Consider the following 19,506-nt stretch of genomic DNA (forward strand, 5'->3'; position numbering starts at 1 on the left):
TTACTAAAAGTAATGCTTAAGATTAAAGTCATGTACTTCAGTCATTTACCACACAAACATTAAATACAGTACATTTATAATTAACTACTGATCAATTTTCTCCTAGGGATTCCCACGCTAATAATATAAATATAAAATATAATATAATATAAAATAAAAACTCAACAGATATAATTAAGACATTTAGCAACAGTATATGAAACTGAAAAGGTATTTAATATGAGATCTTAATTACCTATGTCCATTCCACAAAACATCAGAACATAACTCAGACTGTAAGAGATGTATTTCGTACATACCCAGACTACTTGGGGAGGTGAGATGTTTGACGATGGCTGCAAGTTTCCATCAGTGTATTTTCAGCTGCGGGAAAGAACAGCTCAGGCATGTAATTTAGCACTCAGGAAATCTATCAAGCAGATGCCACTGACAAAAGCTACATCTAGCCACAAAACAGGTACAACATGGGAAACAGAAAGGTAAACTTTCACATACTCCCCCATCTGCCTCAAAATCACTTCTAGGGGATTAGTTCAATCTCTCTATCCATTCAGTCTCTGATCTCTGAGGGTATGACTCCACTGAAATCAGAGAGTAACTCTAGCATGTATAGAAATACACAGGATAGCTTTGATCTTGCTAAATCTCAAATAGTCTGGGTTAACCATTTGAGTACATACGCATACAGCTAGTCCCTGCTGCCACAGCTTCACTCCTGTTGTTATGTGAGCTGGCTAGACCAAAGCTAGATCAGGTATGTCTACATGTGCTACAGTCACACTTCTGATTGCAGTGCAGATATACCATAATAACCACAATTCATGTGCACTGTAAAGAGTATATGCAACTGCCAGGAGGAACTGGGGAATGGTCCAATTGCCTTCTCCCTTTTCTCAGGCCCTGTCTGCACTGGCAAGTTTTTGTGTAGTAAAGCAGCTTTCTGTGCTGTAACTCCTGAGGTATACACACTACCAAGCCACTTAATGAGCAGAAACTGCACAGTTGCAGCACTGTAAAAAAAACACACTTGGAGAGGCGTACAGTTTTCTGCGCCAGCGGTACAGCACCGCGGTGCCAGTGTACACCCTGGTTGATTACAGCACTGCGACTGGCCTCCAGGAGATGTCTCACAATGCCTCTTCTCGCCTCTCTGGTCATTGATTTGACCTCTACTGCCCTGCCCTGCTCTGATCTGGGTCCATTTAGAACTGGCCTCCTTCTTTGCTCAAGAAGGACGTCCTGCATTTAATGGCTCCATATCCTTCCCCCTAGGCAATTCTTGTCAATCACCCTGGTAAAGAAAAAAAACCTACCCTTTATCCATCATGCCTTTTAAAGGGAGGTGGGGGGAGGGGCAGGGGAAGAAAGAAAACCCAGCTCCTCACTGGCCATCATTTCCTGTAAAGTTGGCTAACAGCCTGCTCTCTTGTCTGTCAGAGGTCTCCTAGTCAAACCAGATGTGCACTCCCGAGCAGCCAAATCCTTATATTAATTATCCAGACAGCCCAGAATGGTATGTTACTTTGTTTAGGAACACAGAATCTAGCAGCTATGACATATGGTTCTATAGCTTTAATTTACGTAGCTGACAACACGACAGTAGCTAAAGCTTTCATGGTATGTTCCCTGTCCCATCCCAAATCTCATTCAGCTGCCTTTATTTTGTAGTTTAATTTAGCTATCTTGGATTGCGCAGAGTCTCAAAACACTACAGTCAAGCAAAGGAAAACTGGACCCTTACTGGTATAAAGATTTATATTGGAGTTAACTAAATACACTGAGAGTACCACCAGTTGTAGCTGAATGAACAAACAAGTGCTGATTTTGAACTTAATTGATTACATTTTTTAAAGTTTTGTTTTCTGACGCAAAGACAGTAGGAATGATGATTTCTTATCAGTCCAAAGAATCTATTACAACATACAAGGTCTTTCAGGTCAAAAAGATCCATTTTTTTCAAGGGATAAAAGCTTTTATGCAAGCTGTAAATTGGCTGCCTTATTTTTATTTTCTCAGTTGAATTTACTGAGAAATTTTATTATATGAGAAATAAAACTATGATGCAGTCTGATATCAATAAACACACCCAAAACCTCTTACTAAAATACGTATTGTAACTTGAAGTTATGCTCAGTAATTACTTTTATTCACCAAAATCTTTTTTGCAACAACATATCCATTGGATATGAGAATACATTTTCCATTATCTGATCCTTCCCATCTTTGATCATAACTCATGAGAACAGCCTACTAAATCAGAATAAGATTCTTGAAGTGTTTTTGTTTAAACAGGACATCTGTTACAGAGTCGTCATAACTGCAGAACCTCAAATTCATCCATGTGATATACGAGTATCACAGAAGTCATTGTTTCTTAAACTTCATAGGCAAAATAAATACTTTGAATAAAGAACACAGCATTGTAAAGTTAAGTTCGTAACTACAATTTTTAAAAAGCATGAACAGATCCTTAAAGATAATCTCATTAAGCCAAAACTGAAGCCCAAATGAATTTTAAGTTAAACTTTTGAGAACCAAACTGAAGTTCACCACCCACAATATATTTAAAATGAAACTTCACTGATAGCCAGTAACTACTGATAGCCATTGCACAAAGTTTTGTATACTATATTACTGTTCTTGCCCCCAGGGTGTTTTGCATGGATACTTTAGGCAGCTGGATTTAAAGATCAGGCCTAGAATAAATATCTCCTGCACACACAAAGTCAATAGCCTAGAGCAGCATTTATATTACTTCTCTCTCTTAATAATGGCAAGTTTAGAGCTATCCAGGAACCTGAATAATTCTTAAGTGTGTGTGATTGTTAGTGTTTTTCATGAGCTTTTTACCTTGGGGACCATTTATGGGGATGAAATAAAACAAGATGCAGGCTTCTCATGATATTTCACTATACAGGAATTGAAATACTGTGGGGAAAATCCCAACAATTTCAGACACAAATGTTTCCCTATGCATAAATAACTATGCACCCATCCCTATTCAGGACTACAGAAATGTATGAAACTCTCACACTCACAGAAAAGTATGGTACTTCTCTAAACTTGTATTTGCACTGTTTTCCCTTCTAAATTTAACGTGTTTTCCTCTGTCAAGCTGTTTTATTGGTAATTTTTACCAACCAATTTCATTTTAAATTTTAGAATTTATCTGTACATTTTGGATGTGAAGCCCACATCTCCTCGATGCCTAAATCACTTTTGAAAAAATGGGACTTAGGAGCCAAAGTCACTTGGACATTTGAAATATTTTCTAAATACTTAGATTTATTTTTAAACTATTTTTTTTAGATACGAGGCTCTATGAAGCAGGGACTCTCTTCCTATGTATTTGTTCAGTGCCTGACAAAATGAAGGCCCCAATCAGGGTGCTAACAAAATATAAAATTTTAAGATTACTTATTCTTTTTAGATATGCTGAGCAGCAATGACACTAATTATTACTACTACAACTATTTTGCTATTATACTAGCAAATGAGTAATTTAAAAGCACAGTTGTTAATTAAGTCGAAAGACCTCTGGTGAGTAGTGACTTTCTTAAGGTCACACAAGGCAGAAGCCATATAACCCAGGAAACCCACCTTCCAGTCCCATAATCTGAATTATGAAAACTGTATTTGCAAATTAGATGCAGAATTTCAAACAACTTCATTATTTATTTTGCAGTGACAATGTTCAACTCTAAGACTTCCTTCTGAGAAAATCTACAGAGGTTCACAGTGCTAGCAAATGAAATCATTATGACAGCTCATTAAATTGATAGCACTATAAACGTACAGTTTACAAAAAGTAGAATATACATAAAAGTAACTGTCCTTCCTTTTTGTCCTTTAGTCAAGTCAGTAAACAGACAACTTGACTAAATTTTAGAATCCCAATTTCTAGAACCCCAATTTCTAGAACCCCAAATTTAGGAACTAAATGTGGATGGTGGACTTCTTAAAATGGAACATCTCACAGCTGCAGCACAGTGCATCACTTCACTTTTTTTCTTGTCCTTTAAAGCCCCTATAGAGCAATTTCCAATACAGTAAAGCAGAGGTGGGCAAACTATGGCCCAGGGGCCACATCCGGCCCTTCAGACATTTTAATACAGCCCTTGAGCTCCAGCCACGGAGTGATGTCAGGGGCTTGCCCCACTCCACACATGCTGCTGCTTCTGGGAGCCGACCAGAGCCCTGGCATGTCCCCTCTCCATCTCCTGCACGTAGGGGCAGCCAGGGGGTTCTGCATATTGCTAGGCAGCTCCAATTGTCAACAACCACACCAATGAGAGCTGCCACAGCGCCTGCAGCCGGGGCAGTGCACAGAGCCGCGTAGCCACATCTCCGCATAGAAGCCGGAGGGAGGACATGCTGCTGCTTCTGGGGGCTGCTTGAGGTAATGGCAACCGAAGCCTGCACCCCTGACATCCTCCTGCGCTTCTGCCCCAGACCTGATCCCCCTCCTGCCCTCCGAACCCCTCGGTCCCAGCCTGGAGCACCCTCCAGACCCACCCCTGAGCCCATACCCCCAGTCAAAGCCCTCACCTCCTCCCGCACCTCAACCCCCAATTTTGTGAGCATTCACGGCCTGCCATACAATTTCCACATCCAGATGTGGCCCTTGGGCCAAAAAGTTTGCCCACCCCTGTACTAAAGGCATTGGACTGTGAACAGGGGTGGCTGACTTCTTCATCAACATAATGTTCATTATGTGATTTTCTTTCCCCATGAGGAAAAATGGTTCATGTAACTGGTCATCAGTAAAAATGAGGTTCTACTGTCTACTAGACACTGGAAGGTGTATTAAGTTAGAGCAGTCTCAAAGCTGCTGTAAATTGTTCTACCTGATCAACCCCCATGGGCTCTGCTGCCACTATCCCAGGAGAGGCAGAGCACAGTATACTCCTGTTGTGCCCTGGCAAGCCCACTATGCTGGTGGGCCATGAGTGTGTGGGGTAAAGCCAGCATTTCGTGGAAGTATCTTGATCAGGTTAGCTAATCTGCTATACTACTAAGCCACTCAAGCGTTCTATTTCCCATGGTGAACATGTTCCCAGTAGACTTGCAAAATAATATGTATTCTGGCTAGATCTGAGGTTTTTCTTCCTATTCACTACAAGACTTGGTAAATCAAACAAAGCTGTATCTCCTGCATGTCTTAAGTGGCCTGGTTCCAAGAACACATCCAAATATACCCTAGTGCAAATGGGAAATTGTACAAAGATACATATAGAGAGAGCTGGAAAATCCTGGATGGTAAATTGGCAGAGCATGCCACTGAATGAGAATCAATGTCCAATCCTACCACAAGATGTATTTCAATCACAGCAACCGGCTTCCTTTAAGAGTTAAAATTGACCCATCTCCCACTCTGTCTCTATAATAATCACAGCAGCCATTTTAAAACTAGGAAGTTTCCTCACCAAGACAACTCCTAGCTTGGCAGCTATCTGACTATCATATACAGTACAAACAAATCTCACACCACTGGTTCAATATTTCTCAAGGTAAAAAAGCTGAGGCAATTATTTACATGGTGAAAGAAAATCTGTTTGCTTTTTTTTAAAAAAAGCTGATTAAATACTGCTATGTTTTTTAAAAAGCTGTTTAAAAATGTATTTACACATATCACTTGACACTCTTATAAAGAGCAGCCTTAGGGCATGTCTTCACTTGCTATTTAAAGCGGAAAAAGTCCTTTTGCGCAAAAACCATGGAAGTGTCCACACTTGCCAATGACTTTTTGCAGTGAAACTTGTTTCAAGGCAAAAAGAAAACCATCTCCACGAGAGGCATACACCTCTTCCTGGTGATGCTTTCACAGTGATGTGCAAATGAAGACAGTGTCTTCCTGTTTACACTGCTTTTAGTCTCCGGAGGATATCCCACAGTGCCTGGGTGATCAGTCTAGCCAGCAGCTCTGCTGCTCTGTTGCCAGGTAAATAGACATCTGCCCCTCCCACTGTAAAGACTCGGAACTTTGAAACTCCCCTTCCTGTTGTCTTGGCAAGTGCTCACTTATTTGGCCAGATGACAGTGCCTGCTCCACAGAGCAAACAATCCCCTGCTTGCAGGGCCAACTCTAGACACTATGGCACCTTACACAGCCTTCCCCGCCCCCGCGGGGGCTCCCCCTAGGCATCTGCAGGGGAAGAGGGTGCACCCAAGATGGGGGGAGAGGGAGGCAGAAGCAGGCTTGGAGGGAAACCACCCCCCCCAACATGAGCCAGCGGAGTGGGCTGGGGCCAAGTTGCTCCACTTCCTGCCGCCCACTGATTGCAGGGCAGGCCCGGCCCCACACTCGTGGAGCCGTGGAAGTGGAATGACCTGGCCCCAGCCTGCTCTGCTCTGCTCCCCTGGTTCTCAGCTTTGGGACTTGGAGGGGAGGGCGGAACTGCCCCCCAGCACTCACCGGCTGAGTAGAGTGGGCTGGGGCCGGGTCTCTCCACTTCCCGCCACCCAGTGAGTTTACAGCGCGTGCGCCCGACCTCTGCTGCAATCCCCCAGGCCAATAGCTCAGGTGAAGGAGTGGAGTGGAGTGGGGCGGGGCTTTGGGGAAGGGATGGAGTGAGGGCTTTGTGGAAGAGGCGAGGCGGGGGCAGAGCAGGGGCAATTTTTCTGGCCAGTTCAGCCAGCTGGGGGATTGGGCTGGCCGCTGGAGCAGCACACAGCTGAGTAGGGCACCAGGAAATTTGGGGCAATTTGGTGTCCCAAATTTCCTGGTGCCCTACGCAGCTGCATAGTTTGCATATAGGTAAGGACGGCTCTGCCTGCTTGGAGCAATGCTGAGCTACTGGAGCTTATCAGTGTTTGGGGAGAGGAGGCTGTGCAGGGACCCAGGATCACCCCCTTCCCCCACAAGACCTATCATCAAACTGGAGAAAGCTGCAGCGCTGCTCTCGTTGGGGATGGAAATGATGCTAATGTGAACACTCTCTGACGCCTGAGGAATTAAATGAGAACACAAACCAGCGCTTTACTTCCACTGATTCCCTATCACCGGTGAAATTTACAGCATAAAAACTCTGCAAGTGTAGACATAGCCTTAGACTCTGTGCAGTGCCATCTTCACTTGCAGCTATTAAGAGTAGGGGCAGGGCTGAGCACTGGAATATTCTACAACCAGCTGGTAATTATGCAAGCAAATCCACAACCACTAATTAATAGCTAGGGATTGTGCCCCAAGGAGGAGATTTTCAAAAGCTCCTAAAGGATTTAGAAGCAAAAATCTCATCACAGAGCTTTTGTTTATAAATACATACCAGAATAGTCATTCTCAAGCTTTCTTCTTCAGTGGGAGCACCTTGGAAAGCAGAAAACCTCATAAAATTGTTATATGGATTTCTCTTTCCTTTTCCAATATTTCTTTTGAAAACTAAATCCTGGTCTACACCACAAAATTATGTTGGTATAATTAAGCCACCCTGGGGTGTGGAAAATCCATACCCCCTGAGCAATGTAGTTATACTGACCTAACTCCTGGTGTAGACAGTGCTATGTCAGCAGGAGGGCTTCTGCTGTTGACATAGCTACTGCCTCTCAGGGAGATGGAGTACCTATGTACATGGAAGCTCTCCTGTCAGCACAGATAGCATCTTCACTAAACACTACAATGACACAGCCACAGTGGGGCAACTGCCCCACTGCAGCACTGTAAGCGTAGATAAGCCCATACTTGCAGTGCAAACCTAATGTTTCCCTCTTGAAGCTTTAGGAAAGAATTATGGCCTTGATAATAAATGTAAGATCCTAACTGAAAAATATTTCCATGATATAGAACACTCTTTTAAGCAAGGATCTTATCCAAAGCTCATGCATCATCGTATATCTAAAGAACTCTGTTGCTGTGCTTCTATGGTGATGTGCATCTGCTATTTGAGAGCGAAGTTTGCCCTAGCTATGAATTATAACCTTTGCTAAAAATTCATTTTTCTCTTCCAAACCACATGGCACATCTCGATTTCTGTCATGATCTTCCTAATTTCGTGGAACCCCTACTATTTCAATGGGGGAACTCAAATTTTAAAAGGAACAGTTTGATAGTTCTCTTTCTAATCCATCTGACAGACAGTGGTACAAAATGTTGCCCACTAGCCAGATTAATCAGCACGGCTTGGATCAATCCACTTGCCAATAATGATTGGAAAGATTTACTTTACAAGGAGGAAGTCATCAACCTCTGAAGAATGTAAGGTTTGATTACAAAACATTTCTATTCTTGTTATGAGAGTTCCATGTAAAAGCAGTATGTGTTGTGTATGTATAATTAAGAGCACTGTCTATAGAGTAACTCCAGACAAGACAGACAGTAAGAATACAACCAGCACCTAAAGACAGACACACACATCCTAAGAACAGTGCCAAGCTCAGACATTGCAGTGCAAAGACAACTCTACCACCTCAACCGTTGTTTCTTAAGAATTACCAAAGAACAATGTCCTTGTGAAGGCCTGAATTAGTATCACTACATGTCTTCAGTTACAGGTGCTGCAGTGATGAATGTAACCACAATTTGAGAACTTCAATAACTCAGACATAGGTTAGAGGTTTGTTATTGAAGTGGATGGGTGAGATTCTGTGGCCTGCATTGTGCAGGTCAGACTAGATGATCATAATGGTCCCTTCTGACCTTAAAGTCTATGAGTCTATGAAACAGGTTCATTTACTACTGACTCTCAAATTAACCAATGCAGTGCCAAGAATTTATCAGCACAGAAAACACCAGAAGGTTCAATCAACAGAAGGGACACAAAATAAAAGCATCCAAAAGGCAAATCTAGTAAAGCTGCCCAGTAACTTCAAAGATGTTAAATGAAATTATTCATTTCCACTACAGGAAGAGGTTTTACAGAAATTCTGTATAAAAGCAGTGTATGTATATGTTGTGTGTATGTACATTAGTATATATGCATATGTGGCATTGTTTAAAACTCTGTAGAGTAAAAATGCTACTCTGCAAAAGGCTTCCTGACTGCTGTTAACAACTATTGGAAAAGTAATGTTTCTGATGTGAACTGAACATGAAATTGCCAAGCGGCAGCAGCAAGCAGACACATTAACAAGACTGAGCCACAGTCTGTTGCTATTCACAACTTTGTGAACAGCAGTGAAACCAGCAACTATCATTGTCACTTTCTCACTGAGGCTTGGGAAAGCTGGGCAAGCAACAGAAGCAAGCATCAGAGTTCTCCATAAGGGAGGAAAAGAGATGTTAGGGAGAAATAGGTGACTGAAGGCTTGTCCCCTTCCCACTTCTGATGACAGGCAAAATGTCAGATTCAGTGGTAGGAGTAATGGTAAAAGGTGGGGAGTGAGGTGAAATGGAGAAAAACAGTTATCACCTCCAGAAGCTTGAGAAGTGAGAGTTACAAATATATCAGCTACCTAGCCAAAGGCTAATATTAAAGATCAAGCCTCACAGAAGGATTCAAGATCAACCGGATAGGAATTCCCTCCTCCCTCCCAGCAGATTAGGGGTGGAGGGAGGTGTGAGGGGAAGCTGCATTCTCACAAGAATATTGCTGTTTGACCTCAATCCTAGGGTCTCCACTTCACCCGCACTTGTGTCTGAGACCTACTTCTGATTATTAGACGTATGTTTCTATTTTAAAGCCCTGCTTACTGACACCTACTAACTCTATAGTCACACAACTCAATTCCTCCACAGGGACAGAATCAGCAGCTTCACTTTAATGAGATCCAGAAGAGGGGCTGAAAATGCAACAGGTTTTCCCTGGCTCCAATGAGGGAAGAATAGCCCCATGAGTCACCAGGTTTTCTAGAATACCTGTGTCACCTACTTAAACGCTAGGACACAGCTGGGTTCCAAATACCACTAATGGTCTATAGCAGTAATTCTCAAACTTTTGCACTGGTGACCCCTTTCACACAGCAAGCCTCTGAGTGCAACCCTTCCCCCCAATAAATTAGAAATACGGTTTTATATATTTAGCACCATTATAAATGCTTGAGGCAAAGCAGGGTTTGGGGTGGAGGCTGCCAGCTGATGCCCCCCCCCCCATATAATAACCTCATGATACCCAAGGGGTCCTGACTCCCAGTTTGAGAACCCCTGGTCTATGGAGACCTCCCTATTATTTTTCCACAGAAGCAACTGCCACAGGAATGTTATGCAACTATTAATTGGATGAGAGAAGGTCCCCATATGTACCTGTGAGAAGGAAGGGAAGCTGTCCATAAAAGACTCTTAACATGATATCCGGGCTACGAAAATATGAAAGACTCCCTAATCTAGAATACCTTATAGAAAGATACCTACTAAATTATTTAAAAATAAAAAACCACAATCCATAATCAAACACTCAGTATTTTCACCACCACCTTCAGCCTGAACTGAAAATCAAATATTCACTAAGGAATCTTGGTAACAAACTAAAAAAAATACATAAAACTGAAAGCGCATGTAAAAACTCCCTCTCCTTTTGGAGATATTTACTCTTCAGGTAATGATATGAAGGGCACTTAACATTCTAGCTGGCCACTACTGGACCAAAAACGGTCTTAATGCAGTTCTAATACTGTGCCATTTTTCAAAAAATCATGTACTCTTGACATTTTAGATTGCAATAGTATTTTCTTCTCTACCCTTACTCCATTGTGCAGTCTCAGGCATTCTGCTATGCTTTGGACACATCTTATGATTAAAACAGGATCATTCAAAATTTAAGATCTACTGACTTATTGACATTTTGCCATCTAATTCACATGACACAATTTTTCTCCCTTTGGCTTTGTTGCTAATGGTCTGGGAGTTGCCCTTTTTTCTTATTTTAAGTGTAAACTCATGTAGAGTTTGTCCATTCAGCAAGGACACGTATCTGTAAGATCAAACTTCAGAATTCCAACTGAGAGTTTAAGCATGCTTTTTACATACTAAGCTTTCTCCCCTCCAAACTACAAAGTTCACATTACACTTCCTCTCCACTGAATGCTCACAGTTCACATAGTTTTCAAACTGTTTCCTCTGTACTTCACTTTTAAACTGAAAAAAATCATAGCAAAAACCTCCCTAAAAGCAGCTACAAACAACATACACCAGCTTAATTCCACATGTACAGATAAAGCATTTAAATAAAAGCACATTCTCACCGAACACACGCCAGGCTCAAAGATTGCTTCTTCTCCATCTGTATTTTCTCCGTGTACTGTGTACAAATGACGTTAGCAGCACTTAAGAGAGGCGGAGAAAAAAGCATACTGGGAAATCCAGTTCAGCTGGAGAAAGCCTGTGACTTATGTGGGTGGATGGAACTCTTTCCCGTTATAGACAGCTTAAAGCATATAGCTGCTCAGCTGATAGAGCTGATCCATTTCACCACAATTTGCAGAGCTTAGAGGAATGGAGATGGACGTGTCTGCAGCTTTCATGGTATGCTGGGTGTGGTACTGCTTAGCTGGTTTAACCATTAAAGCTTTAAAAGAATGAGTCAACCTACTGGACTTTTAAAACCAAACATTTTCATTGTCTGCTAAAAAAATGCATTCTTCCTAGAATTTTTTTTCAGATGAGTTAACAATCTGGAGTTTTAAATTGCTTCTGAATTTTATCAGTTTTATGTGGCAGTTTACATTTCACTTTAAATGTGTTCCAACTCTTACATGTATTTTTATTAATCAGTTTACAAACTTTAGTACAGTACTCTCAAATCCAGTAATTGTATTGAAATTTCTAAATTAATTTGATCAAAGCTAAAATTCAACATGGCATTGTACATGGAAAATAAATTAATCCAAAACCAGAAAGCAAGGATAAAGTATTATATCACAAAGCTCAGAACCAGGACAGAGACAAATGTTCATTCTCCAACACATAAACCTCTGAGTCTAAAGCTGGTGCTCTGACTCGGAAAGCAAAAACTCTAATTTAATTCTCTAACTTCCTTCCAGACTACATAATACTAGATGCCACACATGTCCAGCAGCGAGTTTCTAGCAGTTTGTTTTCATAAGGCAGACAACATTGTTATTCTGTGAAGCAGTATTTCCTAACCCTCCTCCTCACCCAACACCAGAGAATAGTTGAGGGGGGAGGGACAGGAAAAAGAAGAGGCTGGGTCGGCTTGGGTGGAGAGACACATACAGAGTACAAATAAATGTGGTGTTGCATGTGGTGGCTCCTTGTCAACAAGCAAAATCAGAATCAGAGAATTGAATGAATGAAAAGGAAGTGACAGCAACTGCACAATGGGATAGTGCAAAGGAACATGACAGGATATCCATCTGCCAGCTCAAACTGGGGTAAGATCAACAAAGAGTTGAAAGAATGAGGAGTAATTGTGGCACCTTGGAGACTAACAAATTTATTTGGGCATAAGCTTTCATGGGCTAAACCCCACTTCATCAGATGCATGCAGTAGAAAATACAGTAGGAAGACAGACAGACACACACACACACACAACATCAAAAAATGGGGTCCTTAATTGATTAGTCTTGTTAGACTTGGTATGGCAACCCCCATTTTTTCATGTTCTCTGTGTGTATATATATCTTCCTACTATGCTATGCTGTAATTTGAACCCACTGCCTCTTGTCCTGCCCTCTGTGGCAAAAGAGTTTTTTCTATCTTTTTTATGGCAGTATTTTAAGTATTTGAAGACTGCTATCATGTCTCCCTTAATCTGCTCTGTTCTAAACTAAATATACCCGGGTCCTTCAACTTTTGCTCATATGGCTGCATTCCATCCCTTTGATCGTCCTTATTACTTGCCTCTAGATCCTTTCCAGTTTCTCTACATCCTGGAGGAGAAAGTTCGGCTGAAAACCAGTGGAAGAGTGCTTGGGACATTTATTGGAGTTGATTATAAATATACCTTAATTTGCTTTTTATATAATTTTGACGGATAATATTTGTTTGTTTTTAAGATTTTTTCTATATTTATCAATTTCAATGTTCACAGTTATGGGAAATTATGGGGGTCAGACACTGAGATGTAAAAAGTTAAAGCTTTGAACCGTTAAAACACAAATTCCTGTCATATGTCAAAACATACTAAATAAATAGCTTTAAATCGAACACTCTCAAGCAGTGTTTTTCTTACTTGGCCTCTCTGTAAATTTTGATTATCGTTGATGGAAATATTTTTTCATGCCATGTGCACAGGGAAATCAATGTTTATCAACATTTACCAATAAAAATATAACCCTTCCAAGCCGGATTAAGGCAAAGAGAAAATCAAATTGGGGAACTGAGTTTATGCCTTTTTGTTAGTTTAGGTTCCCCCCACCCCTCCCTCACTTTACAGATAAGGAAGGCAACCTTAAGGGTTTTTTAAATGTATTTTACTTTTTACATATTCTTTCCTGCTTGTTTTTTTCCCTTGAATCATCAGGAATGTCAAGTCTAGCCTTTCCTATTTTTGAGGAAGTAGTCTGAGGTCCCAGAGGTGTTCTCTCAGGCTTTAGTTAATAGGAATGGAGTGTTTAAATTTTAATGAAGGCACATTTGCTGCAAATCATTTCCCAGGCATTTGAATTTAATTAGTTAAAGAAAATAGTTTTACACAATACAAACAAAATCACTTTCCCTTCTCAGTTAATCAGGTCTGACTTGCATGGCATTTAAGAAAAACAGGGCAGACAATATCTTATTTGCTAATATACAACAAAAGAATACAAATACTATTTTTAACACACAAATAAAATAAACCTATTCTGGCAGTATCCATGTTTCTTTTATATATCAGCTGCCTTTAACTCTCGTGTCCAGGACACACTGACAGATGGATTTACTCAAGCTTGTCCCTCCTTTCTCTGAAAGATTTCAGGGTAATACTGGGCAATTGTTCATCTGCCTCAAGAGCTCACTTATTCAGGGTTCCAGGAGGTTCAGGCATGGATAAAGTCCCTATTAGACTGCAGTTTTAGTGGCTGGTAAGAACACCCAGTTGCTTCCAGAGAACCAGATAACAGCATTTGCCAAAAATGCTTTTTCTTTTTTTTGCAGTAATCAGGACCGGCGCTAGAGTTTTTAGCACCCTGGTGCACGGCCATTTTGCCGCCCCGCGCGCTGGTCCGCGGCTCCGGTGGAGCTGCCGCAGGCATTCCTGCGCACAGGGTCCACTGGTCCATGGCTCCGGTGGAGCTGCCGCAGCCGTGCCTGCGGGAAGTCCACCGGAGCCGCAAGAGCAGCGGACCGTCCGCAGGAATGCCTGCGACAGCTCCACTAGAGCCGCGCGACCAGGGGAGCCTCCGCAGGCACGACTGTGGCAGGTCCACCGGAGCCGCCTGCCGCCCCCCCTGGCAAAATGCTGCCCCCCAATAATCCTGGCGCCCTAGGCGATTGCCTAGGCCACCTAAATGGAAGCGCCGGCCCTGGCAGTAATGAACAAGAATGTTATGATTTTTTTTTATTTCAAAGGCAGATCTTACTACAGTTCATTATCGACGTCTTTGTCACCTCTACGCAGATAATGTGATCTTAAAATATACTTTAAAATAGAAAAGCTTAGATCTTACAGCCATTCAGAAACTCATAGCTAGGACAGATCATGTCTGGTCACTTCCTAAGTGGTATTTTCTGAAGGAACTGCTTTGCATTAGTGCTCAATAATCTATACTATCCACCAAATTATTTCCAGGTCTGGTTGTTGCCTCAGCACTGGGGATGATCTGAAGCACATAAGAGCTTTAAAAAAATCCCTAATTTGAACAGTAGTACATTCTCATCCAGTGGTTCTAGGCTTTGCAACTCACTTCCACCATGATCCACCATAACCTCAGGGCATAATGCAAGACTTTTCTGGTTACCCAATTTTTTCTCCAGGAATAAGAGGTGGTCTGGGTTTGGCTGGTATTATGGGGTAGATAAAAGGCAGTGTGATTTTGGACCTGAAGTGGTCTTTTTAGGAATGCCTTTTAATATGTTTGACTATTGTGTGCAGTTTAAGTATTGTAAGTGCCCAGCGAGCTGCCAATAGATATTTATTTAGCTCTCAACAAATAAATAAGATAGTAAACTTGGTTATGACTTCTCAAAGTATTTGTAAACTCTACTCCATAGCTCCAACTTCCTGGAGGATAAAAACACGTGAGTAGTCAAAGAATTAGTACCTTGTGTGTGGTCTCCTAGATTTCAGAAGCAAGATTTGCAGGCACTGGTGCCAGGGACAGAGGTCGAGTGAGAGTCGACAATGTAGCTAACTTGGCAGGACGTGGTATGACGCATGTCTCAAGCTGTGTGAAACACTGAAATGTGGAAGAAGACTACCCTATAATGACACCCATGTGTTGTGTTTACTGTTCATTGTGACATGACTCTATGGTGCTTTGCACTATGAGACAATGCATGTTTGTGTGGTTTCCGGTGGAACAGAGGGAGAACACCTGTCAAGTACTGCCTTATGTCATACTGTCATCACACTGCTTCATCCCCTCCTTCCCACAAGATGCTTACACACCACAATGATGAATGCATAAAGAGGGGAGGACTGACTCCGAAAGCTGGCCCATTTTCCCTGTGCCGGTAAGAATTTTATATTAGACACATGAGAGGCTTCCGTTCCATTCACTGACAGCATAAACTTAATATTAAATTAATATTGCAGTAGCTCAAACTATAAGGAAAGAAAAAGCACAAACAACTATCTTTGCTACGTTGCTAACATGACCCAAACATCCCATAACAATTTGCTACATAGTATCAGTTTGAAACCTGATAAATTATCTTACTGAGAGAGAGAGTATTAAAGAAAAGGGTTCAAGACATTGAAACGTATGTCTCCAAATGGCAGGCTACAGAAACTAGAGAGAGGGCTTAGTAGCATCTTTTTCTTCTGCTCGCCAGTACGGAAGTTGCATAGTGGCAGATGAATACAAGTAATACACAATGCAAGGAATAATCTGAACTACTCATTCTCAATGCTAAACTAACTGTAAACATTGAGGAAATATCTGGGCGTTATTGTGAAGGTCATTGAAAACACGTACTCAGGATGCAGCAGCTGTCAAAAAGCTAGCAAAATCTGAGGACGTGCTAGCAGTGGGACAGAAAATACTACTGTAAATATGATAACTTCAGTACACACTCACCTGGAGTATTGTGTTCAGTTTGGCTACCCTATCCAATCAATCAATGTAGGAACAGAAGGACTGAGAGAGAGAGAGCTGTGAAAGTTAGAGGCATGGAAAGGCTTTCATATGAAGAGACTGAAAAGATTGGGACAGCTTCAGTTTAGAAAAGAGAGGGGACATGATGGAGGGAAATAAAATCCTGAATGGTATACAGATGATATATTGAGAATTCCTATTTACCTTCTCTGACATGAACAAGACGACACTCAATTAAACTGAAAGACAACAAATTTAAAACTGATAAATAAATCTTATTTACAGACAGCACAATCTATATAACTCATGTCACATGATGTCACTGAGGCTTAGTCTGGAAGATCTTTGGGGAAGGCACTATTGTCTTTTCAGTACAGTGCTTAGCACAAGGAGGCCAGATCTTTGACTAGGCCCTTTAGCTACCGCCACCAAACAAATAATAAATAGTAAGACTAAGAGCTCAGTTAGCAGTATTCAAAAACAAACTAGTACTTTTTCTATGGAGAATAAGGACATCCTCAGTTACCTTAGGCTTCATGACATAAGGTAGCCACTAGCCGGCATTAGAAAGAAATTTATCCTATGGAAAAGTTATCATGGGTTTTTTATCATTTTTCTTGGATCTAATGGTATCCACTCTGAGACAAGATACCAGACAAGATGGACCACTGGTCTGACCTAGTATGACAACTCTTATATTCCCATGTTCACTTCTTATATTTTAAAGTGCTTTTTCCAATGCACCATGCTAACTAGTTTTAAAGTTTATCAAAAATGCGTAGTAGGGTCTCCTCTACACAGGGAAATTATTGGATCATAAGTCTGCAAATGTGTGCATCTGTTCATTTCAATTGTAAGTATTAATAGCTGTATTAGTTTGAGGTTTTACTGCCTTCAAAACATTTTCAAAGCCATCTTAGGTAATATTTGAAATTAGAACAATGTTGGGCACAATACAGGTCACTTTAAAACATATGATACTGAAACGCAATTTAAACAACACTTTCACTACAACAAGCAATCAAGTCTCTTTCTATGAATATACATCAGTCAACTACCAGAAACCACTTGTTTCCTCAACCATTAATAAATTAAACCAGGGGTCGGCAAGCTATGGCATGCGAGCCGATTTTGAGCGGCACGCAGCCGCCTAGTGCAGTCCTGGCCCTCAGCCCCCCGACTCACCGCTCTCCCCTGTGGGGGCAGGAGGCAGAAGCTTGGTTCTGCAGCAACAAAGCTTCCCTCTCCCCCGCTTCTTCCCCCAGAGTGGTTCTTTCCTGCCCTGCCCACTCTCCTTCCCTGCGCCAATCAGCTGATGGCCCTAGCAAAGGTGGAGGGGGAAAGAGCAACAGAGTGCAGGCAGTCCCCTAGAGGAGACAGAGAGAGGTAGAGACGGAGCCTTGGGGAAAGGGGTGGAACAGGCATATCCCTTCCAGCCCCCTGCCCTGAGCCGCGCAGGCAGGGGGCTGGGAGCACCCCTACGAGCCAAGCACTCCAGTCCTCTGCCCTGACCACCCCCATAGAAAGTCTTCTGTTCTACACCCCCCACGCCCTCCTGCCTTCTGCCCTGACCCCCCCCACACACACTCAGCTTTCTGCCCTGCAGTCCCCATACCCCAACACACACACAGCCTTCTGCCCTGCACCCCCCACACCCTCCAACCCTCTGCTCTGAACCCCCTCACCCCCCACACATCCAGCCCTCTGCCCTGACTCCCTCCACGCCCAGCCTTCTGCCCTGCACCCCCCCACACACACAGCCCTCTGCCCTACACCCCCCACACACCCCAGCCCTCATCCCTGAATCCCCTCCACCCCGGCCTTCTGCCCTGAACCCCCTCCCCCAGCCCTGACCCCTGAAACCCACCCACCCAGGCCTGGGCTCCCGGCCACAGACCCTGCTCAGCTCACTGACGGTCTGGTGAACAGAACCCCAGGCTGGCAGCGAGCTGAGCAAGCTGGCGGCGTAAGATCAGCATTTTAATTTAATTTTAAATGACGCTTCTTAAACATTTTGAAAACTTTGTTTACTTTACATACAATAGTTTAGTTATATAATATAGACTTACAGAAAGAGACCTTCTAAAAACGTTAAAATGTATTACCGGCATGCGAAACCTTAAATTAGAGTGAATAAATGAAGACTCAGCACACTGCTTCTCAAAGGTTGCCGACTCCTGAATTAAACTAAGAAAGAGAGAGAGAGAGTTTCTCATTATCAAAGTGTTACTGTATATACTGCATTCTGCCTTGTAAAGCAGGGTTTTTTTTATTCCACACTGCAACAAATGCCATCTAGTGTTTTTTCAAGAAAAATCACCATCTTTCATTCAGAACATCTCTTTCTCTCTTTGGTTAAGATAAGGGGACCCAAGCTGTGTAAGAAATCTAATTAGATAAATGATTTCTCAATAGACTTAGGCAGGCAAAAATACAGCTTGCAGGATTGCACCAATTCATGTCAATTAGTGCAAATAGATTGTGTGAGAGTATGTTATATGTGTACTTCGCATCAGACTAGGCGTGGCATTATGCTTGCTTGATTCCTCTAAACTTCAGGATCTTTCCTTCCATGTTAGTATTAGTTTGACTTTTAATTCAAACTTCTTTTAAATGTTAAGTTTGCAGAAAGCCAGAAAGGGGAGAGAAAAAGAACAAACAAAAGAAAACAAAACAGGTAGCAAGCTTTATAAATATATAGACTACACACATATAAAACACATCAAGCAAAATTAATAAATAAATCTTAGGATTTTTCATTATTGACTTCAAAGGGAGGAGAATTAGGCCAGTACTGAGCACATCTGAGAATCCACATATTCTCCTTGTCGTCTACATGCATCCGACGAAGTGGGTATTCACCCACAAAAGCTCATGCTCCAATATGTTTGTTAGTCTATAAGGTGCCATAGAACTCTTTGCCACTTTTGCAGTTCCAGACTAACACGGCTACCCCTCTGATATTTGACACATATTCTCCTACACTTCAACAAACATGGTCAAATTATACACTGATAAAACTCTAAAATAAAGTCACGCTCCATAGATTTTTCTACAAAAGTTAAATACAACATTTTGGGAATTTTTTTTTGGAGATCTTTCTTAAATTGACAAACCATTAATTATTTAGAAGGAATGTGGTTCAACTGCAATTTTTTTGGACCACCACCAAATTAAATAATTATTTTGAATGTTTCCCAACACAGATATTTTAAAAGATTTAAGTGGGAATTACGAAGGCCTTTTTAAATCATCCATTTTTTCCAGGACAAAGTATTGCCAAAGATCCTGTGAAATGTATGACAAACATAGACATTGTAACAAATCTAGCATCCTCAATTTACTGGGTCACCTGGCTCACAAGACGCAGTATTTAAATAGGCTGAAATTACTGCTGAAACTAAGACATGGGAAACTGGGGACGGATAAATGTTGCA

At 41.8% G+C, this 19,506-nt stretch overlaps 1 protein-coding gene across 6 annotated transcripts in view; it reads right to left on the reverse strand.

Moving 5' to 3' along the window:
- The window catches only part of SGMS1 (sphingomyelin synthase 1), a 210,789-nt gene that overhangs the window by 73,458 nt on the left and 117,825 nt on the right, over nt 1-19,506 (reverse strand). The window contains exon 1 of one of the 6 annotated variants that reach the window (XM_032784501.2): nt 11,113-11,136. The exons of the other annotated variants lie outside the window; for them this stretch is intronic. The gene's annotated coding sequence lies outside the window, so the exon portion shown is untranslated. Of the gene's footprint in view, nt 1-11,112; nt 11,137-19,506 lie in introns of those variants that run through there. 6 annotated transcript variants of the gene reach the window in all.

The sequence above is a fragment of the Chelonoidis abingdonii genome, chromosome 15 (assembly GCF_003597395.2).
Source record: "Chelonoidis abingdonii isolate Lonesome George chromosome 15, CheloAbing_2.0, whole genome shotgun sequence".
NCBI classification, from domain to species: domain Eukaryota; kingdom Metazoa; phylum Chordata; order Testudines; family Testudinidae; genus Chelonoidis; species Chelonoidis abingdonii.